The sequence below is a fragment of the Aquila chrysaetos genome, chromosome 26 (assembly GCF_900496995.4).
Source record: "Aquila chrysaetos chrysaetos chromosome 26, bAquChr1.4, whole genome shotgun sequence".
Taxonomy (NCBI): Eukaryota; Metazoa; Chordata; class Aves; order Accipitriformes; family Accipitridae; genus Aquila; species Aquila chrysaetos.
Window position 1 is genome coordinate 3,262,088 of NC_044029.1, and position 27,095 is coordinate 3,289,182.

Here is a 27,095-nt window from a genome sequence, read left to right on the forward strand (position 1 = left end):
TTATAGGCTTTTAGTTAAATCTCTTTTAGTATAAATGATTCTTCAGTCATGCAGCTGACGGGCGTCCAGGACATTCACTCATTCTCTTCATCAAATAAGAAAAATAGGTCAAGCTGAGTGTGACAGTCCTTCCCCCCCTGCACTCCGCAGGTAGACCTCACGCAGACACTGTTTGTCTTTTAGCTTAGGCAGAAGAGGCTAATAGTTTTAGATCCACACTTATTCATTAAAATACGTAGTAAAAAAAAAAAAAAAAAAAAAAAAATCTAAAGAGAATTCTCCTTCCTCAAGAGTTCTTCAGCAATGAGACCCTTCTCCTCATCCTTCAGACTAGGGGCGAAGGGGCAGAGGGAACAGACCAGGCAGCCAAAGAAACAGACTAGATAATTATTGGTTTCCCCATATGACCCTGCAAACTACCCCACAAAAGAAGTGAAAAATACTTTTCCAGTGTCATTCCTGGACACATAGTGAGGGACCATATTCTCCTTTAAAAGATAAAAGAAACATCCTTTGTTTCACTCACCTAGTGTTTTCTTAATTCTTCCTTCTGGGAAAAAAAATTGCTACTTTCTCAGATTTTCCAAGATCATCCTCCACCAAGTGTGTTTATTCAAAGACTGAAAATCTGCAACCTACCATGAGACATGAACTATAAAATGTTTTAAAATTTACAGTCCTAGTTCAATCAGCCAAAAACTCTGCAGTCTTAAATCACAGAATCATAGAGCATCTCAAATTGGAAGGGACCCATAAAGATCGAGTCCAACTCACTGCTCCTTACAGGACTACCTATAACTAAACCATATGACTAAGAGCATCGTCCAGACCCTCCTTGAACTCTGACAGGCTTGGTGCTCTGACAACTTCCCTGGGGAGCCTGTTCCAGTGATCAACCACCCTCTCAGTGAAGAACCTTTTCCTAATGTCCAATCTGAACTTTCCCCGACGCATCTTCATTCCATTTTCTCATGTCCAAATGAACTCCTGAATTATTTACTCACCAGCTCTAGAAGTCAGTACTCTTTTTTTCTACCAGCCAGCATCAAAGCCAGAGACTCACACAGCATTAGGAATTCCCTATCTAAGGCATCAGTCATTTCCTGAGATAGAACAACTGAAGATCTCCACTGAGATCTTGAAATATGTATTTGGGAAAAAAGGCAGCCTTTTAGACTATCTTTAAGATCACAAAGATGTTTCTCTTGTACAGTAAGTGGAATCTACTAAGTCACTTGCTTCCTAACAAGAGAAGAAATTACCAAAGTACAGGAGGTGCAGCCTCAAGTGTCAGATTAGTCATTGGGAGTTAGTTCTGAGCTCCTACAGGACAGATAAATGCTTTATTTGGACCAGTGTTAGAGAATACAGAAGTTCGTCGCTGCTTTGTTTTCAGTGACATCTCAACTTGCTCAAATATGCAGATATGAAACTGTTTGCTGGAAATCTTCCTTAATGAATGAAAGCATCAGATGCATCTAGAATAGTGCCAGCTCTGAATCAAGGACATCAATTGCCTATGCCAGTTCAGTAGAAAATTTGCACACAGATTTTTTTCCCTGCAAATAGATGGAGAAACATAACTGTGCTACACAGAAAATCCTCAAACATGTTTTATCCATTCGTTGTAAAAAGACTGTTTTCAGATATTGCAAATTTTTGCTATAAGACAACTAACCTGAATTCCATTACTGGAGTACCTAACAACTGCACCAGGGCACGAGGACGTCCACTCATCATTGGAAATCAACAACTACTCACCGAGAGATAAATCCTTTTTAAGCCATATCTCTTTGCACGTTACATGGGAGCGTGCTTATGCATGACTACTTCTGTACATGCATCTACCACAGCTGTGAATGCAACAACCACCGATTTTGGCACATCAGCAAGTATATACACATTAAACCCTTGCCTTAATAACACTTGAGCATTTTCTAAAAGGGCACCCAGCAATATGATTCATACCTATCATGTTATTTGGTCCTCTGCCCTTTTTCATGGCTGAGAAGAATGTTTGAAGGATTAAGATGAAGGGAGCTGGGGTAGTTTTATTTTTGTTGTTTTCTACATATTGCTGTGTATGTACACAGGCAAGGTCAAAAATGTTCCCACCAACAAAAGCAGAGATTAAAATGAGATTTATGATGATTCTTAGCTCCTGGGAGAATCCCAGAGTCTTGACATGATCCCCAAGAATGTTCTGTGTCCTACAGAGATGATTTTTAACACTACCAAAGAAGCTTACATTGCTGCAAAAGAATGACACTTTCAGGCACATTTTATTCTTGGAGCTTTAGGCAACCTTTAGATTGGAAGAATCCATAGGAGGAACTTGCTCAAAATACCTGACTAAAGTAAGGTTAATTTTAATTACATACCATAATAGCAAGAAGTGGCCTCAAGAAGTACAAGAAGAACAGTATTTAGAGGAAAAGGAAAATCACATTCAGTGCACACACATGGAGACATGGCTAAGTTTACAATAGACATAGATAAAGTATCTGTAGTTTCTGGTGTCAAGAAAGCTCCTTCTGGAGTCCTCTAAACTTTGCAGACCACATATTGTTCCTTGTTTCTATGCTGCATCCTTTAATTTTATTGATGGAATTTTCCGGTAATACCTCTGATTTTAAAAAAATATGATCTCTCTGCAGCAGCTCTGAAACAAGAAGAGAAAACAATGAACTGCAATACTCATCTTCTGAGGAATGCTGAGAAAGGGATCTCAGATCTGCAGTTTTTCATGATTGATACCAATCTGATTAAACATGATGAGGCACAAAGCTAAGCACCCCAAAACGCCAACACTTTACTCTTTGTCCTCCCACCCTAGAAAAATGGAATCCATTTTCACCATGTAATTTGTTTTTACTTAGGAAATGTTGAAGGAATGCCAAGTGAGTGTGATTTTAAATTATGCTCTTCCTTTATACTGGAGCCTGAAGAAAATAATTTAAGAAAATATCTGAAGAAAAACATTTTACATATGTTAATACAATAACAAGCATATATTCTTCAGAAGGGGAAGACCTGTACAACATTTGCATTTCAAAGACTGTCATTCAAGAAAACTCTGATTATGTGCAAAGCTCTACTAGTTTTATGCAAGTACAAGTTAGCTTTTTATTAAGATGAATCATAAGTATTTTCAAGAGTTATTTTGTTAAATCCCTTATTAAATTCAGGAGAGGCTTTGTGAAAATCTAAGGTAATCAATACTGAACCTTAGCCCATAAAGCTGTGAATTAAGATCCAAACTTGATCATTTTAGAATGCAATAGATCTTCTAAAATAATACTTAGCATTTATTACCTACACTAATTAAGCTTCCACATGCCTGTGAGGCAGGCAAGTAAAACCTCATATCACAGACAAGAACACTGAGAGTAGACAGAAAGGTTATGTACATTGTCACTGATTAGAAAGAAAAAATCTCTGACCCATAGTTGGAATTCTTGGCGCAAATTGTCAGCACACATCCACACCGCCAAGTTCCTCCTTCAACAACTTACATAGTTTGCATTAAACACGGAACAAGGGAAAGTTAGACCAATACAGAATTGTGAACATATTCTCAAGCCAAAAAACACTCCAGATAAATAACAATAGGAGAAGTGGTCAACAGCATGCCCTGGCTTACTTCCACTTCCCCAGAGTTCAAGGAAATACAAAGGTGGAAGGGAAATGGTGAGACATAGATAAGTCGATACTTATAAAAATGCTGAATCCTGTCTGGATCTATCCAAGGACTTGAGGACAATTTTCTTATTAGAGTTCTGTGATTACCTGCAGGTCAGGCACAGTAGAGAAGTGCCCACAGAGGCGATGCTGGATTCTACTAAGCAGAAAAACAGCCCTTAGGGAACTAGTTTGCTCTTTTCTGAAGCAAAGCGGAAAGCACTTGGTGTTCTCTTGGATAGAAAGAGCGATCTATTTGTGGTGTTTGCTCCCATCTGAAAGAGTGACTTGATTACTAAGTCTTTCCAAACTCAGCTGTATCAAGAGCTGCTCCTGTTGTTAACTTCATCTGGATGTACCCTGTCTAGCGCACACACTGCTGCAGAAGTGACGAGCAGGTGAACGTGCCACTCTCAATGACAGATGGCCTCTGAGCTGAAGGATCTGCAATACACTCCATTGTGGCAATTTATGTAACACACCCACAGTGGTGCTGTGCTGGAAAGAAAAGATTTAAATGTTAGCATGACAACTCTGTTCAAGTTCTTTTATACATAACTAGATCTCCACTTGCATGCAAAGCTAAACATAGTAAGATTAGCTAAATTCTCCAGCATGTTTTGGAGGCATCGTTGTGGAGAAGAATGGCAACAACTGGTGTTTAAGAAAACATGAACAATCATCTCTGACTCTACCTTCAGCCACCCCCATCTCCCATCACCCAAAGCAGTCTTATACTCAGCCTGGCAAAACAGGACTACTAGAATTGGAAACAAACAAACAAAAAACCAAACCACAAGGTATCTCAGGTCTTACATGTCTAAGTTGCACAGTGTGTTTCCAAGTACCTCAAAACAGTGTCTTGAATGTTGAGGTCACATTACCTGAGAAGTGCAGAGACCAGCCAAAGTCTTGGGGTCTTCTTAACATGAGAGAGACTTAACCTGCAAAGAATCTATAAGACATTCTGTTGGTCTTCTCAGCTAAAGCGGTATTTCTTTCAATTTATTCACACATACTTAGGATTTAGAATCAAGGTGTAGTCTGGGTTTTTTTCTAAAGAAAATTAGATCTTTTAATAATCTACACTTTCCTCTGCTAAAGATATGGAAAGACTCATTTATTATGCCTTCTTCATTGAGTTGCTGCCACATTTATTAAATATGTCAGGCGAAGTAAAGAGATGAAGTGGAGAAGTTTTGCATGGGCTAATAAAGCTCAAAGTGGGAACACAGGCATTTCCATACTGATTTTTATTAAACCAAATCACAGAAAGCAAGCATCATGCTAAAATTTACTTGCCACCTCCTTAGGGCTGCTGTCACTGTGTCTCTTGCCTCCCTCTTACATTTGTCAGGAGAGCAAAATAACCACAGATGAGATTGTATAAAGGCCATACTGAACCAAGAGAACTTGAAATTTTACAATTCTAGCATGCTAAAAGGCAAATTAACATAATTTAAGACCAAGATAATTTTACTTTTCTTATATACTTTTTTTTTTTTTTTAAATGACACCTGCTCCATTTCCTCATTTGGTGGAAGGACTATCAAAGAAGGCAGTAGGGTACTGAAAACATAATCAAAGCCTTGAGGGAATTTGAAGTAACTGGCCTGCCTAGGCAACGTTCACAGTGTTTGCAAAATAAACACTGAGTAGTTTGTTGATATCAAGAGGTAGAGGGTTCTTCCCTAGCTACACAGAGGATGCCCCCTTATTTTGGGCAGAGTTAATGCAGAGTAACAGGGAGCAACACTGACCACTGGAAGAAGTGAAGGAATAGCATGACCCAGAGACCAGTCCCTGTCTGGGTCATACTAAGACAGTATTCCCTTGATACAAGGAAGAGTTCTTTTGGCCTACACTCTGCGATATTTCAAGGCTGGGATTTGAAACGTGGTTCATGGGTAGCCTGAATCCGATAGAACCTGACTCTCAAACTGTTGCTCATGCCTCTAAACCAGTAACAATTCAAAATCTTCTCTCAACATTTGAAGAAAGCCTAAATGAGATTACTGCACTTCTATCCTATACTTATATATTCTGAAGAAGATTAATGCCTCAGCTTTATATTACATTTGCATTCTATATACTCATTCCATGGAAATAATGCGTTAAAGAGTTAGCATATAATTTGGGTGCATATCAGCAAAGCGTGCATCCTACTCTCAACATTGGCTTCCCACATTAACATTGTTGCTAGACACTGAAAAGATTAACTGCGTAAGTGAAATATACTCATTAGCCTTAAAATGATCATAACAGATCTACACCGTATCTTCAAATTGCTTTTCAAAGCCTGGTTTCTATTTTTATAATCAATTTCCTAACTAAACTACATTCGTCATTATGAAAACAAATCATGTAAGTCATACACACATTTTTGTCTCCTTGTGACAGACATTGATTGAGAAAGGAACAACTAGTTTCAACCTCCAGTAAACAGCTGGTATCCTTAGATAAGAAAATCTCTGCACACGGCCAAGCTTCCAATATTGTGAAAAAAATGATGCAGTAGAAAGAAAAAGACAACAGAAGCCCCAAGTGCTTACATGAGACAACATAATTTATAACCAATATTCATAACATAACGTAATTATCACATTCCTTTTTGTATTCTGTCACTAAAGTGCAACCACAGCTTCCTTTGGCACCATTGGATTTGTTCCTGTGAAAATAAAACGCATCGCAACAGGAAATATCTGACTTTTGGTATGAGAAGATCAGAGGAGAACAGTTGAAGGATAAACTTATGCAATAATTAAGCTTTGATATATGACAGTTCAGCCTTCATGACTCATTCATAAGATCTGCGTGTTCTGAAAAGTCAGAGCCAGGCTCAATCCCACTACCATTTTAGCAAGTATCTCAGGGTAGAACCGGAGTGTCTGATTGTCATTTTAGCATAAATACTGTAAGAGCAATTCAAATATGTTTCTCTGCTTAGAAATCTTATCACTGTATTTAATAATTTTAAAGACATGCCTTTTATAAAACAATGACTCAGATATCAAATTGGGCAAATACATTAAACAAGGGCAAATGAAGACCAGAACTCACATAGAGATAATTATTGTTCAAAGTCGCATTCTGGCTGATTCATAGGGTTGGCATATAAAAGGCCAAGCAAGCAGCTTGCAGTGACCATACACACATTTCTTTCAAAAGAAATTCATGAGAAAAATATCACATAGTGATGAAAGGGTAGAAAGTAGGGGATTTCTTTGTGACTAGAAACCCTTTCCCCTTTCTGTAAGGAAAAGAGAGAGAGATGCAGGAGATGTTAAATGCCCTCCTTTAAAAAAAAGTACTTTCCATATCTTTTGCCAAAGTAAAAGGAAAACTGAAGAACGTTCCACATACACTTAATCTAGACTAGGCCATCACAATCCTTCTTAAATAAGGGACAGAGTACTATAATCTCCTTATTGGCTCCCCCCTTGCTCCAGGACGGCAGTTAAAAAGAAATCACCAAAGAAGCTGTTGTCCCTTCTATGCAGTGCACCATACTCTTGGCAGGCTAGGCAGGAACAAAAAAAGCATGCATGGTCCTCCTTCAATTAAGCACTCAGGGCAGACAAAGTGGCCTTCAGCTTCCATAATTAAAGAAGAAAAAGGCAATTGGCTTTCAGGCCATAAACTCTTGCTGAAAGAGCAGCTAAGATATGAAAGAAGCAGGAAGAACTAAAGATCCAGATTACAAAGCTTCTAAGTAGAAAAAAAAAAAAAAAAAAAGAAGAAGAAAAAAGAGAAACAAAGAAAAATCATGCATATAGATAACTACTAAGAAGGGCATTTTAAAACTCTTCTTTTGTTTTTTCTTTAACTCCTTGCTCCTTTCCATTAAATGCAATTTATTTTTTTAGTAAGCATAATCACTTTTCAGAGATTGTAGATTATTTCCTGTTTTAAAGCAAAAATTTAAGCTATTGAGCTAAACACATCAACAATAATAAATCACACCTCCAGTATTTTCAGTCAACGGCACTCAGCCATCATTCCAAACATGGTTTTGGTTATACTGTCTCTCGTGTCATTCTGGAGGTGCTTCTTTATTGGTATATATTGAAGCAAGATAGATGCCGGTTCAGAACAGCTGGTTGCAAGACATGTTTTCCATACTCTTCAGTAAAAGATGATTAGAGTCAGGGCCTGCTTGTGGGATAGGAACAGGGATCTAGGACTTTATGAGTTTGACTGTTGATGAATGTCTTACCACTAGAACTGGCCAGGAACACCCACGCACATAAGGCAGCAGGAGGCAAAAGTAGGTTACTACTACTTCTATTACTAAAGAAAAAAAAAATGAAGCCACAATCTCCTTTTCTTTGGGTTACTTATGAAATAAGGTGTTGATTTCACATACTGTAAACCTTAAAAAGACCAGGTGTTGTACTGACTGGGTGAAAAAATGACGAGAATTCTCTAAACATTTTTTTAAGGGGCCATGAGGAGATGGAAAGAAGGAGAAACAGATTAAAGTCATATGGAGTCATAATTGTTCTTCACCTATGCATTAAGCAGAGATCTTTAAACAGAAGCTGCCTTTACAGACTCCCTACGATGATACACCAGTAGACTCATTTGGTCCAACCCCTCATCTGGAAAGCACCTAAAGCTCACTGCTGCTGTTGTCCTGCACAAAGATTCAAAGGATGATATCAGACCAAAAAGCCAGCACAAAGAAACTTATCCTTCATCTCCTATGCCTGATCAAACCAGAAGCATCTGCTCACGCTGTCTGCCAGTCTGTTCTGCAGACCTAGTAAAAATGTACAGCTGAAGAGACAGACTTAATTTCAAATGCATTAAATCATAGCCAGACTGCTATTTGGCATAATGAGAAAGAGCTTGCCCACTCCTTTTCTGTTTACGTATAAAAATGCATTTGTATTGCCTGTCATTATTTGGACTGACTGACCTTGAGGGTTTGCTTTTTTTGTTTTGCTTCTGTTCCTTTTTAATGTGCATGCTGGCTGAAAAAATACTGCACACTGTGATGCAGGGGAAGACTTGGATAGGATGAGTTCTCTGGTTTGTTAAAATAGCACATCATGGTTGCGTTGTCCATAATGGGCTGAACTGCTGTTTTACCCTGCTCCTTTCCAGCATATGTAAAAAGAACTGATAAATTGCTTTCAGCAAGTGACATTTCTATGTCATTCCCGTAAGCATTTTAACACATGCTCCCCACAGTATTCCAGTCCTTGGAAGTATTGCATGACTGCTGTGGCACTGCAGCTGGAAGGCTGAGCAAAGCTTCTTCCAGAACATTAGCTTTCTGAGGAAGAGGAGCACATCACCTGTGAAGGCCACCTTCTGTCTGGTATCTAACATCAGCCAATGCTACAGAAGTCCTTTGCCTGAGGTGAACACAACATATGCACAACACTGCTGAAACCAAAATGATAATAAATGCTTACAAGGACATTGGCCTCTGCATTCCTTAATGTTTAATGAACTTTATGAATGGCCGTGGTTCCAGAAACCTGTTGAGTAGGAGAAAAGTTGCACCTCGTGAATTAAGAAGGCCCCCACAGAGAAGATCATGTGTGTGTGCACACACAGGCCGTAACCAGGACTATATACATATATCTATATTATACAAAGATATACACACATACACCCCTAGCGTTACAGCTCCTCAGAGTACTCACAGCCAACGAAACAGTCACGTAGCATCAATTTGGGATGACTTGTCTATGTTTTCACTGAGACCTCCTCTTCTCAAATGGAAAAACACTTCAAGAATTCTAAAGCACGCCAGCCAAAGCAAAGGAAGGAAAGTAGCAGCTAAAGTGTTTACCATGAAAAGTTGCAGCTAAAGTGTTTACCACAAAACCAAGATGGTTACCAGTAACTCGGTGTATGAGAAAAATGGAAATGAGCACCAGTTGCCAAAGACGTGCAAGCTGATGTAGGGTGAAAAAGAAAGATTAATGCAAGGGCATGTCAACACAAGGGGCTGTAACCTTCTGTCTGGAGTACCGAGGCTTCTTATTTCCCCTTACCCCACACCTGTGCGGTGGCAGATCGGGCAAGGCTGACTCTGAAAAGAATTTCTAAATTATATTGTATTACCTGCAGAATCTGTTGGATAGAAAGTAGTCTGATTTGAGTTTATAATCCCTGGAGACATGCATTTAAATTCAAGCCAAAGGTTATTCCCTCGGCTTTAAACTTTTCCATTGCTACACCTGAAAGAAGAAAGTTTTGACAACTGAAATTTAGATCTTTGAGAAAAGAATAAAAAGACAGTGAATAAATGTCTCTGAATATAACACCACAGGGGTCCTCCTCACAGACTGAAAGATACCCAAATAACAGTTCCAGACCTGTCCTTTTCTAGTATTCTGTCTGTTTTCCTGCTGAAAAAGGTATCCTCTTTAAAAAGGGAAATTCACCATTTTTAACTCAGTTTTAGGAAATAAAATGGTTCACCTTAATAATATTGAGAAGAACCAAAAGTAACCATCTCACCTGATGAACTTGAGGGACAAAAAGGGTCCTGAGGGCACATTTTTTAACTGCTTGACCTTCAATTAGCCAATCTTCTTTGATCCTCTGGAATTACTTTGTTGAAATATATCCTCTTCCATGAGCAATATTAATAATGTTACATCACAGTCTATTTGCTATTCTTTTGCCAATGGAAACAATGGAGAAAACCACTTCTCTCTCCTTTCTTTCCTGCATTAACAAAAATCAAAAAACACAGGTGTCCTCCTCATCAATTAGCTACTGTTTGCCTTCACATCCATGAGGGAAGGAAGTAAGGTCTCTCGATTATTCACTCTTATGTTAAACAACACAGCTTCCCACCTCCTACAGAAAACAGATGACAAAAGAAAGGTGAAATATTTAGGCTGTTTATTGCAGTTCATGAAGCTTAAGACAGGAAGGGAAAATTTACTATTTCAAGGAGCAGCAGAAGTGTCAAATACTGGATGGGAGGTTTTCTTCTGAAATCCAAGCAGAAGTTTTAGAGTTACGATATGTCTATTACAAGACTTGAGAATCTTAAGGCATTCTCAGAAATTGTTTTTTCTCCAGCTCAGTTTTTCTTTCACCTCTCGTTTCCAGTATCCCACACAAAGCATCACCTCCTCCCTTTCCCCTGACAGCATCAGTCGCCAAGATCAGAATTGCCATCAGATCTGCAATGCTCAAATCCACGCTTGCTCTGCTGCTGATAGGAAGTCTCACTGTATGGGTTTCAAAAGGTGGCTGATCGAGTCAAACGCTCTTTGGGACAATTCCCCACTTGTGCCAATTCCATGTGCCCTGGTCCCATCCTCACACCGTTTCTCAGCAGGGAAGGCAGAGACCGCCGTCAAACTCTGTTTACATAGCTACACGCTCTCTGTAGAGACAGGTTACATCAGAGCCTTAAGCGAGGTACGGAGGCACCCCGCAGCCTTTCCCCGCCGCCGTCCTGGGCTTTAGCTGCCCGTGCTCAAGGTTAGCTCCAATAACGGTGCCGCTGGGCCACCTTGGATCGCCTGCTGGGAAAAGAGCTGCAAGAAACCTGCCTCTGCCCCCCAGCTCAGGGGCTGTATGTAAGCTCCAGCCCCCGGCCCTTTGCTGTGCTATGCTGTAGGTACACCTGCGCCTTGCTGATCCTCACCCGCCGGTCCCGGCTGGACCTCATCTCCACCAACCCGGGTCTTGCAAAGAGGTTGGTGGCCCGGGTGAGGGATGTTCACCGTGAGGAGAAGGAGACCCAGCAGCAGAGGGCAGCACACTCAATGCTGAGGACACCTCTGCGGTCCTCACAAGTGCAGAAAAATCCAGAGAAGCACTTGAAAAAGCCCTGCTACATGATCTCACTGGCTAGCTTGCACTAGCCAGCGCAGCTCACGAGCAGAAATACGCAGAGTACAGTTGAACGATGTGACAGTTTTAATTTATGAACTTCAGCTCTATAATTTCTATTAAGTGTGTTGCAAATAATAACCGTGGGTGATAAAAGACAACTGTTGCATAGGGGCATAAAGATAGGTGAGCTGTGTGTGATGGAAGGGAGGAGGCTGAGATGCAGACCTGAGTGACGCACAGGATATCGAATGACTGAACTGCTCATTTCCTTGCTTTTTGTGTTTTGCGTTGGAGGGATACACAGTCTAGCACATTTCACTCACACTCGGTGACATTTTCGGATGCGCTGTTTTATAGGTACATTTCAAAACGTATAAACGGTTAAAATTAAGGTTACATCGATATCATCGATAATCAAGACTCGGGAAATGAAAACCTACTTCCATTAATTGAACTTAGCCAAGGTGTACATCCCATCCTTTAATCATTGCTATTAGTACTGTTTAGCTATTGACAGTGTACAGAAGGCAATGTATACCTTGCAAGAAAGAGAATTTCTTCGATGCAGAGCAAAACAAATGGTAATATAATAAGCATCAGAAATCTACAAAAAAACATTAAAAAAAAAAACAACTATTTGTGTAAAGCAGCTGAGCTAGTATCACCATGAGAACATTCACTTTTTCATTTCCTGACTTCAGAGTGTAAAAAAAAATTACTTTTATTAGAAAAACTAATCCAAAAGTTATGAGCTCTCCCAGTTTTATTTGTTTCTCTTCCATGATGCAGACAAGCATCACCACAGATGAGACTGCTAACCTCCAACTTCTGGCTCAAACAACATATAAACCCAGATATTTCCCCAGTTTTTCTAAATAATTAAGATGAGATGATTGCAACCAGAGAGAAAACACCTGCCTCGTCACACCTCTGTAAAATGAGATAGTCAAATGTTGCGTTCTTTCCAAAAGAATTTGACAGAGAAAGGGAGGAGACTTCTGTTCTTGCTTTAGTTTCAGCTTCTACTGTATTACTAAAAGAAATAAATAAGTGATATAAAAACAAGGTATACTATCAATTTTCAAAGTTCCACCAGAATTTTGCTCATTCATTCCAAGAAATCGTCTATGAATTACTACAGTACAGTTAACCTGGGGCAGTGCAATGACTTGGTAATAGGCAGCAGTGAAAGCCAGCCTACCTACCTATTTATATCACACTTACCATAATGGCATACATTTTCCTTGGAACTATAACTTACTGTGAGTGATTCCTGCTTCATATACCACATGACAAGGAAGCATTAGAGGTTACATTTAATTTTTATGGGTTTTTTAACCCAGTTTCCTAGCTAAACAGGTTTATGCAGTCAATACTATCTGCTCTGTCAGCCTGCTTACCACTCTCATTAATCACTCTGAACTGTTAGTTTTGCTGAAATTTAACTTGGGGGTGGAGAGGTTAAACACACTCTTCCCATAGGTATTGTCAAAAGAGATTTCTGGTGAAAGGGAGAGACCTCCAACACACATGCCTAAAGAGGGACAGGCTGTGGCACGAACGTATGCGCATGAGATGCCACCACGGGAAAGAGCTCAGGCACAAAACCTGTGAAAAGTTCCAATCAGTGTTCGTATCTTTCCAAGGGTCCAAAGTAAAATTAACCACAAGATCAAACCAGTAGAAGAGATTTCATTAGTACCAGTGCTCAAGGAACTAATTGCTGTTATTATTTTTACAGGGTGTATGAAGAAGAGAAATGGGCTTCTTACATAAGAAATACTGTGTTTATCATGTGGTAAAAAAGGGAAGTAAATGGTAACATGGTGGTATTGTAAACACCTTTGTATTTCTTTTGTATGTGCCGAAAGGAAATAAATTCTGTCATACTGTTGACTTTGTAACGGTTTTTCATTAAACAGCAAGAAAGGATATTGCCAGCCTATTCTCTCTTTCTTTCCAATTCCTGTTTGCCGAAAAAAGCAGAATGAAAAAAGCAAAGGCACCATTCATATGTATACAACTTAATCATAGCCTTCTATGCATCGAATGGGGACTGCTGCTTGCATTAGTATAGATGACTAAGGGGAAACCATAGCTAAATGAAAATAAAGTAAGAAAGCTGTCGCAAAATATACAGCTAAAACTAATTTAAAAGCATAAGAATCCCATGTTCTACATAAAAGGAGAAATATTTTTAGTTTTTGTTATTTTAGTCCCTTAACTTTCTTAACAATTGTGTTAATTGTTAAAAGGAATGCTGTTGCCCCAGCACCCATGTGGTAGCATGTGGATCACACAGATTTTTAAGGTTATCACAGAGGCCATGAAACATTCAGGGAAGTTACCAACTCTGCACCTAAGTTTTGTGGACATTGAAAGATGGCAAATTCCAAGGAAGATTTTGGTGATCCATTCTAATACAAAGCTTCTCACATACTTTTTTTTCCCCACCAACATGGGAAAAAATCCCTCCAAAGCAAAAAAAAAAAAAAAAAAAAATTATATATAGGAATATCCCCATGATTTATAGCATCTTCACTTACATGCACTTGGAGGGTGGGATTTTTCAAGCTTAAGTTATAACTGCACTTCTACTATATATCAAGAAATCTCACAGGAAGCAAATCAAACTTCCAAATGAAGAAAAATATTGCCTGTCAACAAAAACAGACTTGACAGAATTTATAGACGCACAAAACTTTGTAGAAAACAGAGGATAGACCTAAAGTAGAAAACAACCTTTTAAAAAAATTATTGTTAATTCCATTTGGTTAAATAGTTTTAAGTGGTTCTGTGAAATACTGTTCTCCTCTCTTTAGCGACTAGTATTATTTCTATTTTAAATCATTGAAAGAAATCTGCTTAACATACGATCGCAACCGAATATAAACACAGCACTCTTTTGTCCTCAGATAGCAAGAAAATAAATGGAGCAGGCAGGCTGCAGAGCAGACACTACGCTTCCTTCGAGCTTATTAAACTTCTACGGTGAAGAACAGCCCTAAAGCACACAGCAGAGTAATCTTACCACGCACCATGTCTGAGGTGTGCTATTTCTTTGTAAAACTGCGACCGTCCTCCCGGCAGCTCCCCACCAGGCTGCTGCTGCTGCCGCTCACGTCCGACTCCTGCGCACGGTTCGCATCAGCAGTTCCTCAGTTAGAGCCCACGTGCTGTAAGACAGGGTGTACTCACAAACGGGGCCACCAACCCACTGGATATTCGGATTGCTGCAGGTGAATCGCAACCCAGACACGCGTCAGGAGCCCCTGAGAGGGAAACTTTGGGAACTGCTGTTCGGGTCATAAAAACGAGAGTAGTTGTCAGGAGGGATGGGGCCCTACTGTGCCAGCAGCAGGTGGCATGCGGTACCTTGACTACAAAAGGCAAAGAAGATGAAGGGGGGAAAAAACCTGTAGAACATGGCTCATTTCCTCAGAAGGTTCACTTTTTTTTCCCTTAAACCGTGTGTCTAAAAATTACAATATTTATGTTTGTAGCAATCCTGCCAAACAGTCTGTAAAAAATGAAATTCGGTTTTCTTCTCCCCACTTTCCCCTTCACTGGCTTGATTTTGGCAGACTGATCTACCTTACTCATATGGGACTACCACAGTGTCCTGGTTTTGGCTGGGATAGAGTTAATTTTCTTTCTAGTAGCTGGTATAGGGTTATGTTTTGGATTTAGCATGACAAGAATGTTGATAACACACTGATGTTTTCAGTTGTTGCTAAGTAGTGTTTAGACTAAGTCAAGGATTTTTCAGCTTCTCTTGCCCAGCCAGCGAGAAAGCTGGAGGGGCACAAGAAGTTGGCACAGGACACAGCCAGGGCAGCTGACCCCAACTGGCCAAAGGGGTATTCCATACCATGTGACGTCATGCCCAGTATATAAACTGGGGGGAGTTGGCCAGGGAGGGGGGATCACTGCTCCGGAACTAACTGGGCATCGGGCAGCAAGTGGTGAGCAATTGTATTGTGCATCACTTATTTTGTATATTCCAATCCTTTTATTACTATTGTAATTTTATTATTGTTATTATTATCATTATTAGTTTCTTCCTTTCCATTCTATTAAACTGTTCTTATCTCAACCCACAAGTTTTACCTTTTTCCTTCTGATTCTCCCCCTCATCCCACTGGGTGGGGGGGAAGCGAGCGCGCAGCTGCGTGGGGCTGAGTCGCTGGCTGAGGTTAAACCACAACACACGGTGCAAACCTCATCTTCCCTGGGAAGAAAAACCAAATCCATCAACAGTGATACAGTTTAAAAGGCGATTCAAGGTACTGAGCAAAAGCACTTCCAGCCCACAGCCCCTCAAAACCCCACACCATCATTTAGACACCTAACACTTCAGGTTTTTCATTCCAAGAGAAACCAACACCGCACATATGTCACAGCAGTCGCCAGGCTGCTGCCGGATAAAACAAGGAGGCTGCAGGACCCGTCCCTCCCCGCGCCAGGCACAAACCGTGTCACCAAGAGCGGAGGACAGCCCTTCAGACGCCTCGGAACAGCCACGACTCGACTTCAAAGGCTGCCGAGATGACAGTGGCAGGAAGAGAGAAGGCAAGTCCTCTCCAAATTTACCTAGCTGAGTTTGGAAGCAAAAATTGAAAGGATCAGAGCGTTTTGCGACTGACTCACCCAAAACAGAAGGATGCAGTAGGAGTGCAATATGCTAATAGACCATCCCTTTATTTGTATGCAGATGCACAGAATTACAGGCATAAAGACATTGGAAAGCACCTGAAAGAATATGTTTTCTCCCTATAAAATATTTATGACTTATCTAATTTTACATTAAATGTTTCTTAATAATGACAAACATCCGAGACATTATAGTCAGTGAATTGCTACGGAATGCCATGAAACTAAATGCTTAAAATGCAGAAATTACCTTTAAGTCATCTCATTTGAATGAAATTATAAAAAATTATGTTCTATTCATTATTTTATCTAGGTTTTATTATAATAAACGATGTGGTTTGGTTTATGTAACAAAAGTATCCTAATTTTCTTAAAGATCTTTCTTAAAGAGATACAAGTTTATTAGTTATATTATCCTGGGTAAACCATTCCAGATAATGCAGCTATTGCAGCTAATGCCATGTTTTAATTCTTGCTAGTTGCTAGAGGAGTTATTTATATACACAGCATGGAAGCTTATATTCATGCTTCTTTGCACACGAAAATAAAGGACATTCAAGCAAAGAGAGAGAGTAGAAAATTAACTATTTTAAATCTCAAACCAACCTACATTTTCAGTAAGAGAAAAGACAAATAGATGGACATGGCGTGATAAATAAAAGATGCGCTTTGGCATTTCCCAGTTTTAGCAGACGATTTATATCTCTCAAGTAAGAGACAACAAGGAATAGTTTGGTTTTGAAAACTGGCACATTACTTAGAAACCAGAATTTTTTATCTAATTGTGATAATTGTCTATTAATATTCTAATGCATGCTAAAACATTAGAAGCTCTTCCTTGCCTTTCCTCTCCCAAGTGTGGCTTTCCTTATGACAGAGATAAATTTGTCCAAACTCCTTTCCTTCCAACTCCTTTCTGTCAACACAGTTTAAGTTAAACAAAATCAGTGAGAAAAAGAAGAGGAGGAGAAGCATTTTGTTTTAAAGTGTCATTGCCTATGTTACAAATTCACAAGTATCAAAATAAATGAAGAAGACTGACAAATTATAGATGAGATCAGCCAGTAATGAATCCCCACTCCCACCCCAAGAAAAATCCTTAGTTCTCTTTAAAAACACTGATCTAAATACAAACATATTTCTACATTTCCTTATTATGAGCACTGTATCTTTTTGTCTTCTTTTAACAGTGCTTTGGCCTGATTTCTGAAGAAAATAGGCTTAATGAGATCATATTTTTTTCTAGGTACAGTGATTTTTTTAACTTGTTGGTCAAATTCCACCAAATCTGAGAGTGGGATAGTGATCTCAAGGCTAAACAGTATTAGAAGCATTTTATTATTTCGATAGCTTACTGCGGGAAGCACAGTGACCACACGTTGGAATACAAACCAAGATCTCCTGAAATGCACAAGCCTGCTGAAATCCAACAGTAAGCCCTGTCAAAAAATCTCAAAAAGAAGGTTTTGTGTTGAGTTACTTTTATTTTCCTCTTATTCTTCCTTTTAACGGAAAGGAGCTTTACTGAAATTGTAACAATAAAGAAAATGGTAAAATGGTAGCTTTGCCACTGGAATTTTAAAGACAAAAATTCACCTGGGCATTCTGGAATCTCAGTTCAAGTTTTAGCATATTTTTGTTACCACAGTTCATGATGTATTATATTTATCACTTATTCATGATATAAGTATTATATACAGAAGACTGTATTTTATATATATGAATATGTATATATACATGTGATATACTGAATGCACACATATATTGAATACATGCAGACATATGAATATGTATATATACATATATATACACACACATATGCACATAAATATGTGCCAGTTGAAACATTTCATCTTTTCTTAACCAAAAGATCTTCTGTTTGTAATGTAACGTAACAGTTTAGCATTTCTAGAAACAATCAGATTTTTGAAACCACTATGACAGGAAGCTTAAATGTAATCAAAAATAGAGCACTTTTTACAAGGAGTCATACAGAAAAGACAAGGGCTAATGGGCACAAGTTACTCCTGGGGAGATTCCAATTGGATACAGGAGGAAAATTTTTCACAATGAGAACAATCAGCCACTGGAATAATCTCCCCAGGGAAGTGGTGGATTCCCCAGGACCGGACACTTTTAAGATTCAGCTGGACAGGGTGCTGGGCCATCTTGTCTAGACCGTGCTTTTGCCAAGAAAGGTTGGACCAGATGGTCCTTGAGGTCCCTTCCAACGTGGTATTCTATGATTCTATGACTCTATGATTGATTAGGAGAAAGTTCTTCACTGAGAGGGAGCTCAAGCACTGGAACAAGCTCCCCTGGGAAGTCGTCATGGCCCCAAGCCTGTCAGTGTTCAAGAAGTGTTTGGACAACGCTCTTAGATATATGGTTTAACTTTTATGTTGCCCTGTGTGGAGTCAGGAGTTGGACTCAATGATCCTTGAGTCCCTCCCAACTCAGGATATTCTATGATTCACTATCATGGGTTCCTGGAAAAATTGAAAACAAAACCACATGCCAAATGGATTTTCCTTGTGAAAATAAACACAAATAGTTTTGATGATACACACAAAAAATCAGGAACTTGAACAGTTCACAACACAAAACATACACAGGGAAATATAACACACATAAGTGCATACAAGCCACAGACCCAAATAAATACAGGAAAGCAAAATTAGTCCTATTCCTCATCACAGTATGCTTTTAAATTGTCACTCACCTGTTTCAGAAGCAAGCACTTTATTGCCAGTTTAAGGATTGGTTACTTTTCTGCACTGCCTTTAGATACAACATAATACTGTTCAGTGCTCTCAAGCTATTCATTGGCCTCAGGTAGGCAACTCCCTTCTTTGCCCTCTTGACATACTGTAATCTCACTCTGTGTCCTCTCTATTTAATTGTAGTCTACATAAAAGGTGGACTCTCCCAGCTATTACAGCATAGGAAAATATAAGAATATTTTCCACCAATTTGAAGAAAAAACAGATAATAATATGAACCATATTTTATTTAGATATAAAATATGAATAAATACAATAATATAAAGACTTTAAAAATCCAGGCTACAGTAGCTGAAGCAGCTACATGACAAGACAATTGGCTGACAAGTTTCTCATCAATTTTTTTTTTTTTATTATTATTTTTATGTAAAACTCATTGTCCTCTGAAGACTTCAAACTCCTGTTCAAGGAAGTGACACCAGTTTGTACGCATGGACTACACAGATTTCATTCTCTAAGATTTAGTATACACCTGAAGTATCTATTGATCAGCAAAACCATCTCATTTATACAATATATTGAGATTATTCAGTGGCTGCCTGAAAGATTTTATGTAGGCAAGTATAAGATTTTTTTTGTTTGTTTGTTAGAATTTATTCAAATATTTCAGTTTTGAAACGAGGATGTGAGAAGAGGTTTAGGGCGAGGAAAATATGAAAAAAATTCTACACAATTTTAAAGACTGAGATCAGGAAAATCTTACATGAGTAATATAAAATGTAAATTTCGGTAGAATTAGGCAAACAACACAACTAACTCTTTGGATTCAGGGCCCATTTATGAGGAGATGTGGTTTGTTGTAAAATGGATAAAGAATAATAGAGAACATGCTAAAATAGAAGCATTTGCTCAGTGCTTATCTCCTCTTCAGCTTCCTCCTCATAATTGCATAGTACAACACACTTAAATAATGATAGGAGGTATTATCCCTTTTAGTATAGGAGGCTATAATTTAGCAACACTACCACTCTGTTGAAATTCAAGAAATTTAATTCATGGTACACCTAAATAAAAGATCTTTGCTTATGAAAATAGCATTAGCAAGCATACTACCCAATTATGAATCATGGGTTACACATTTTAAATAGATTCCCAAGAGTAGCAATTTTGGTATAGAAAAAACTATCACCATGAAAAATATGATCTTTAATTTGTCACTAAAAAAAATAAAGTCATAAAATTTATTCTGTTAAAGCAAAGTGAACACATGGTATGAGGACATTTACCCTACCTTGGACAATCCATTTCTTCTTCTTTTTCTTTTTATGGACAAGTCTAAAGCAATATTCCACCTTGATCCCTCTGTCTCTTTTGATCACTTTTTCCTAGACAGAAAAATAGCAGAAGTAATGAATCAAAAAAAAAAAAAATTACTGATCTCAAATTAAACAACAGAGACCTATTTAAAATAAAAAGTTATCCATTTATTACTACAAATTTGGCACTACTGTGCCAATATGGACTAGAATTTCAAGCCTTGTGGTCAATGAAGCATAAAATAGATTGTCAGAAATACTGTCTGAAATATGAATCCACTGAAAAAAAAAAGCTTGAAAATACCTAAGATAATTTAAGAGAATAAAAAATGGCTGAATATACCTCTAAAAAGCCTCTACCTCCCTTTCTCAATTCATAAATGGCTTTCTCCTAGGTGACTGTTTCATAGAAGTAGTACAAATAAGCTTCCAATTTCTACCCTTGAAAACACGGTACATTTTTGTGGTAAGCCAAATCACTTCTTATCTGGAAATTATTTACTCTGTAATAGAAACTAATAGCAAAACAGTAAGCTTTCCCTCACACTGAAGTGATCTTCTCAGAAAATTCAGGAGGCTCACTGTCATGAAGCCCACAGGTTGCTAACCATGATGTTGTAGGAAGTAGAACATTACAGCAGAAAACACAAATTCTTGTCATGAAGAGGCACACTGCAATTAAATTTTTTGTGGCTGTAACTCAAAATGGAATTAAAAGAGGACTTAAAAAAAAAAATCATACTCCTCATACTCCAGTTGAAAACAATCATCCTTCAACACACATCTGAATTTTGGTCAGCCTGAATTCTACTGTTCCACATTAAAGCTCATTAAGGATAAAGCTGGCTACACCAAGTTGAATGATTCTCTTACCAGCTTGGCTGACTTGGCTAGGTAACCTCCGTACGTCTGCTTCCAGGGTACCTGGACAAAAGCAGGTTAATGAAATGCTGCGTACTCCTCTTAGCTGCCATTTTGGACGAGATGATTTTGGCTCTGCTGACACTGTTCCATGGCTGGGCTACTCTTTTGTTTGCAATAGTCCTTTCATTATTAAATGAGGATGTTACAGAACTAAAAAATTCCAACCCTAAAATAAGAGCAATTATGTTAAGAAGGAAAAGGGTAACAAAAATCCATCTAGCTTTATGCATTCCCTACTACCAACGATTAAATCCAAAGAGTATTTAGCAAGCTTTGAGTTCCTTCTTATCCTGATAGTTCATTAAAAATAATCACAAACTAATCTGGTGATATACTAAATAAGGAAAAAAAAACCCTATATATTCTGACTATATTTTCTCCTGTAAGAATAAATAGAATGGAATAGAATAAGAAAAAAAATTTGAAATGTCTGGAATTATTTTTTAATAAGCCAAAATTCATAAGGAATGAAACAGCAGCTGCATTCATATTGAAAAATATCAGAGTCTAAACTCAGAACACCCAACTGTGGCTTCTTTCAAAACACTGACAGTCTCCAACACAGAATTCTTGAATTTTGTAGACAACCTCTCACCTTTTTTTTCAGCCAGTGGAGAAGAGGGACTGGTGAGGGAAGCGTATGAACAGACTGCAAAGAAATTGGAGTCACAGCCACAGAAAGACAGCAACAACGCAGCGTTGAACCAACCGTGTCTCTCGACACCAGCACGTGGAGGGATGTATTATCTGCAGCTGGAAATGGGGTATGTCTGACTGCTGACAGAAAAAGAGCTGATGGCCAGGTAGAAGGAAGGGGAATGAAACAATTGCCCTTTCATCGTGCAGCTACTAGAAGGCACTCCAACACTTCAAGATTTTTCTTGTCATATTTTCTCCCCTTCTCCCCCGCTGCATTCAGTCCCTGTAATCACACAATACCCAAAACCCTTTGAGTCCAAACCATTTGGAAGATATGGCATCAGGAGAGGTTGGGTTTGGGGTTTTGTCTCCCACTGAGCCCAACTGGCAAAGATCTGGTAGCTTTTTGCATTATTTACAGGGATTCAGAGGTAGGGTTGTAGGAAGCAAGATTGATGTTGATTTGAAAGTCTGAGAGACAAGCTAGGAATGAGTATCCCACAGCAGCTTTCAGCCCATATTCAGAGGCAAAGACATCCAATAATTCTCAGCAGTAAGCCCCAGGACTGTAAATATAATGGCAATCTGAAATCTTCATGAGTTTCCATTTAGTATTCTTACATCGTGAGTAGAAACACGATATTTACCAGTGATTGATATCCGAGGAACATAATCTGTCTTACACCAGGTTATTTATTTATACATGAAGAGTCCTGCAGCTCTGCCTGGAGACAGAGCAGATGCCCTGTGAAATGGAACGGATGCATATGTATGCCCTGTACTCGGTGTCAAACTGTGACCTTCCATCTAAAATTCCTTAGGTGGGGCACCTTCACTCAATCTTATGGCCAAAGCAGTGGCTTACTGATGTTAGTAAAAGAGTGAGGCCAAGAACTCCTGTCTCCTCCTCCTAGTTCAGATTCCTTCATGGCTGGGATTCTTCTTGCACATGAGAACAACCAGCAGTATTTTAAACATATCTTCTCGGTTCTCGCTGCCATATCTGCAAACAAATCAACCAACGAACTCGGGAACATCACACACACACGACGATGCTTAAGGTCAATTCTTACTCTTTTGCTTGAACAAAAGACGAAAGCATATTTGCAGCTTAGTGCAATGTTCATTATTTGTATGAAAGGAAAGTGATGGAAGGTAATTTAGGGGCATCTGTGGCCAACAGCATTTCCAAATCATTAGCTGCTTAAAGGGTAACTGGGTCCATTCTGAATATTAAAAGTTTGTTATTTACAATGTTATGACTTTTAGATTAAGGGATGATTCCTCAGTAAATTCCTAAGTAAACTGCACTAGTAGCAAGGATTCATCCTCAGTTTTCCATTCCTTTGATGAAAGCATCTAACACAGAATTCCCACATATCCCTTCTCAACATATAAAATGGAAATATCCAAAGAGATGTTTTTGAGGGTTATGTTGTTAATGTTTATTAAAAAATTCTTCAATGATGAAAATTATTATATAAAGTCATATTCACATATGCCATGTTATCCTTCCATTCAAAGTTCAGAAGGTTGCAGATCTGAGAGGCAGGAAAGTCTTTTATTTCTGCATCACAGTTATTCCTGGGAGAATCACAGGAATAATTAAAATAAATAAATAAATAAAAGTTTTCATCTTGAAATTCCTCAGACTTCAGAAACATGCCAATCTACCTGAACTCACGTTAATGTATTTGGCACCTATGAAATTATCATCAAGCTCCTTCAGGGCATGCTGCTGTATGGGGTATCTTTATATGCACACCTTCAGGCAAGGACTTGATCTCCCTGTGATTGATAGAGGCACTTACCGCAACGGAATCATAATCAAGATCGAGGTCCTCTGGAGAAATAAGAACAAATAATAATGACAGTAGTGCTTTAATATCCTACTAAGCAGGAATCATCTCTGCTTTCTTCTAACTTAACATTTTTTCCCTGTCATTTACATCCAAAAAATGTTGAGGCTAACCGGTATCACTATGACCACGCTCTGGACTTCGGCAGAATCCCAGCCATAATTAAACAGCGGCATGATGAAATAGCATACACATTCAACAAGTCTGGGGTTTTTTATATAAACGTTTCTGAAGTTGAAGAACTTACCTACAAAGCAGAAAGGAGAAGCTTGAAAGAGCAAAGGACAACTTTGTCAATTCACGAAAGCAAGAACTCCACCATTTTGGACCACCACTGTATGCACTTCCTGAAAACAGATGCATTTGTGAATGCCTTGGGGACAGGCGACTATAAGAACCTGCAAAGGTTTTTGTGTTTGGAGGTATATGAAATGTGTTGGTTTGCGCCAGTGGGGAATGGCAGATAAAAAGCTAGTGGAGAAAGGCTGGGTAAGGTCTGGATTTAGAACAACAAGGGGTCAATTACTGGGGGAGGGGGAGAAGCAGTTAACACTGACACAAAAGGATTTGCACTTCTCTCAGACCTATGTTCATTCTGCAGTTCTGCTGGGGGAAAAAAAAAAAAAAAAAAGAAGAAGAAAAAAAAAAAAAAGAAGCTTATTCCACCTTTGGGTGCTAAGCACCTTGAACAGACAGGAAAGGGGAGAAAAGGAAGCAGTACAAATGGACAGGGCAGACTCTTACACACAGTAATAAATAGAGAGAATGCAAGAACAGCACATCCTACCAAACACGTAAGATTATCTCTTGTCCGCCTCCTCCTCTGAGGTCCATAAGACGTCCACATTCCCTGTTAACCCCTGCAAAATGCAGATAAGACACAATGTTTCATGAAGATAAACGCCAGATCTTTCAAAATAAAAACACGCCAACTAAACAGATAAATATTATATGGCAAGGAATATACCTATGGTAAACAGTTCTGTTGATGCAATGCAATTTGTAATCTTATTTGTTGATTTTGGAACAACATGTTTGTTCAGAGCCTGCAATAAACAACCAAATGTTTTTTCATCAGAAAGTGCAAATCAACCAAGTTAGTTAAGAACTATTCTAAGAACACTTAACAGCATCCAGGTTCAGTGACTGATTTTCTATTTTAAGCAGGAAGAGAAGTACAGCACAAACAATCTGCAGGATAAAAGCCTGACAGCAAAAACTCCACACATACCAAAGAAAATAACGTGTCTATGACAGCTACAACAGCAGCAATTTTCAGCTTCTTACACTACTCATGCAACGTACTTTGCAGTCATCCCTCTTGCATAAATCTGTATGTTATAATTTTGCATTCCAATGGATCGGTTTGTATGCTCCATATCTGCAAATGAGCCAGATAATACAGAATGTGAGAAGTGATTTGTGCTATCAGTGACATCAGGAGTTTTGCAGCTGTAGTTATTAACAGATATTTTTTCATCCAGCAGCATCGACTAAAATCAATCATTCTGATAACTAGGCATGGCATGAGCTGTCCGCCCTGTCATTTCAATCTGATTAATCACACATACACAGACCTTTACCTTAAAGGAGCAATTGTTCACATTTAATCACAAAGATACATTCAAGCATACCATCACAGATTACTAAATTTAAGTGCAATTTATGTCTTATACTTTGGCAAACACGTTTATGATAATATGGCTTTGGAATATAGATGTATTGTTTCATTCATTTTACAAACATTAAAATCCAAGCTAATGTGTTGTACTTTGAATCATTTATCACATCAGATTTGCAGCTTTTGAAGCTTCCATTATACACATATCTTTATCTGCAGATTTACCCTAATAACCCAGGTACAGATAAGTTATTATGTCTTCTTCAGACTGTGCTTGCTAGACAGCAGGTATCTTCTTCAGCATAGATGAAACTTGACTTCATTTTACCTAAACTTCCTACATTCTATTAATTGGTCGTTCCTTTGTTTCAATTTTCCTTTTTAACCTTGGAACAAAGCACAGCTCTTCCATTAAGAGTTATGCGAGAGTTGTTCTTTCTCTTTTGGTTTTTGGGGGTTTGTTTTTCTTATTATTTTGTTTTTCTTTTTAGAAGGAAAAGCATACAAGAGAGTCTTTACACAAGCGTAGAACTCAACAAGTCAAAGCAGACTGCTCCAGCAAAAACACACTGCTATGCTAAAAACAAGTTGAATTTGAGATCCATCAAACTGGTAATGCATTTGACTTTGCTAGAAACGTCCTACATTCCAGATACACTTCTTGATTAGGCCTAAGTGCAAAAAGCATTCAAGTGTCCTGTGATCCACCACTATTCAGCAAACCACATAGGCATATGTTTCACTTGCAGCTCTGAAGCCAAAGAAATACAAGAATGTGCTGAAAATTGAGTATAAGCCTAAGTGTTCCGCTGGTACAAGTGGACAAAACCATAATCTTTGGCTCTGCTGCTAAACTGAAGTCATGTGTAGCAGACAGCTGTATTATTTGTTATGCATATCCAGCAGGTGACTCCTTAAGCTTTTAGATTCTTCAAAAGTATAAATTCACCAGCATTTTACAACTGGGTATATTTTTCTGAAGGGTCAGACCCATATGCTAAGAATTATTTTTTATTTACTGTTTCTACACTAGATAATACTTACTTTTTCAAAGAGTGTTGTACTTGAATCTCTATATGAATTGCCCGATTAACATTTTTACATTTTACATTGAAATAAATACATTTAAAAATAATTTAATAAATATTTTATTCAAATAAGGAAAAAAATCATTAGTTAAAAATATAACACAATGGATACAAACTGGACCTTTCTTCCATTTGTAGCCCAGTGTGCAGGAGGTCCCCAAACGACAGGCTTCCGTTCTGACCGCTGGCCAACTGGCCTCGCAGAAAATGACAGGTTGGATAGGTTGACGAGCCACTAAACACTTGCAAGAGAGGAGAAAGCATTCTTCTGCCAAAGAATTTTGAAGAGAAAAGCCAAAGTGTTAGAGGCAACCAGAGAGCTGTTTATGTTTAAATAAATTGCAGAGACGTAGATTCATGAACAGAGTGCAAGTAATTACTCAAAACTGCACAGTGCATTTATTTCCTCAGTCCTGAACTGGGATATAGAAGGATATTGCTTTCTACCACACGTCATGCACCAACAGTATATACGTTATAACACTTGCAGAGGTTCAATCATCACTCAGTAATGCAATCAACAGTAGCTAGGCAAAATGTAATGGGAATGTAATCGCCACTAGAAACTTTAATGTAACTGCCTCCTAAGATACAGAAAGCTGACTTTCCCAAACATTCCTCCTCATCACATCCTAAAGTATTTTTCAGAGCAAGAAGAATTGTTAATATTATTGTACCCATCCAGTTTAGCAGTAAAACACTATCACCTTTGGTCTTGATGTTGCAACGCACCTTTATCAAGTAGAAAACGGGTATCAACGAACCACACAGCA

The 27,095-nt window shown here is 38.5% G+C and overlaps 2 long non-coding RNA genes across 3 annotated transcripts; both read right to left on the reverse strand.

Annotated features, from left to right (window-relative positions):
* Nucleotides 1-2,353: 2,353 nt before the first annotated feature.
* Nucleotides 2,354-14,666, reverse strand: LOC115336389. Of its 2 annotated transcripts, XR_005931500.1 has the most exons (5): nucleotides 14,531-14,666; nucleotides 10,162-10,506; nucleotides 4,566-4,636; nucleotides 3,790-4,179; nucleotides 2,354-2,662 (listed from the first exon to the last, which is right to left on the reverse strand). It is a non-coding gene; the product is annotated as an uncharacterized LOC115336389 (long non-coding RNA). The 2 variants fall into 2 exon arrangements; XR_003921749.1 differs by lacking the exon at nucleotides 2,354-2,662 and having other exon boundaries at nucleotides 2,857-4,179; nucleotides 10,162-10,371; nucleotides 14,538-14,666.
* Nucleotides 14,667-23,458: 8,792 nt separating this feature from the next.
* LOC115336268 lies at nucleotides 23,459-26,582 on the reverse strand. Its single transcript, XR_003921678.1, has 5 exons — nucleotides 26,444-26,582; nucleotides 24,845-24,994; nucleotides 24,401-24,473; nucleotides 23,861-23,960; nucleotides 23,459-23,597 (listed from the first exon to the last, which is right to left on the reverse strand). It is a non-coding gene; the product is annotated as an uncharacterized LOC115336268 (long non-coding RNA).
* Nucleotides 26,583-27,095: the final 513 nt, after the last annotated feature.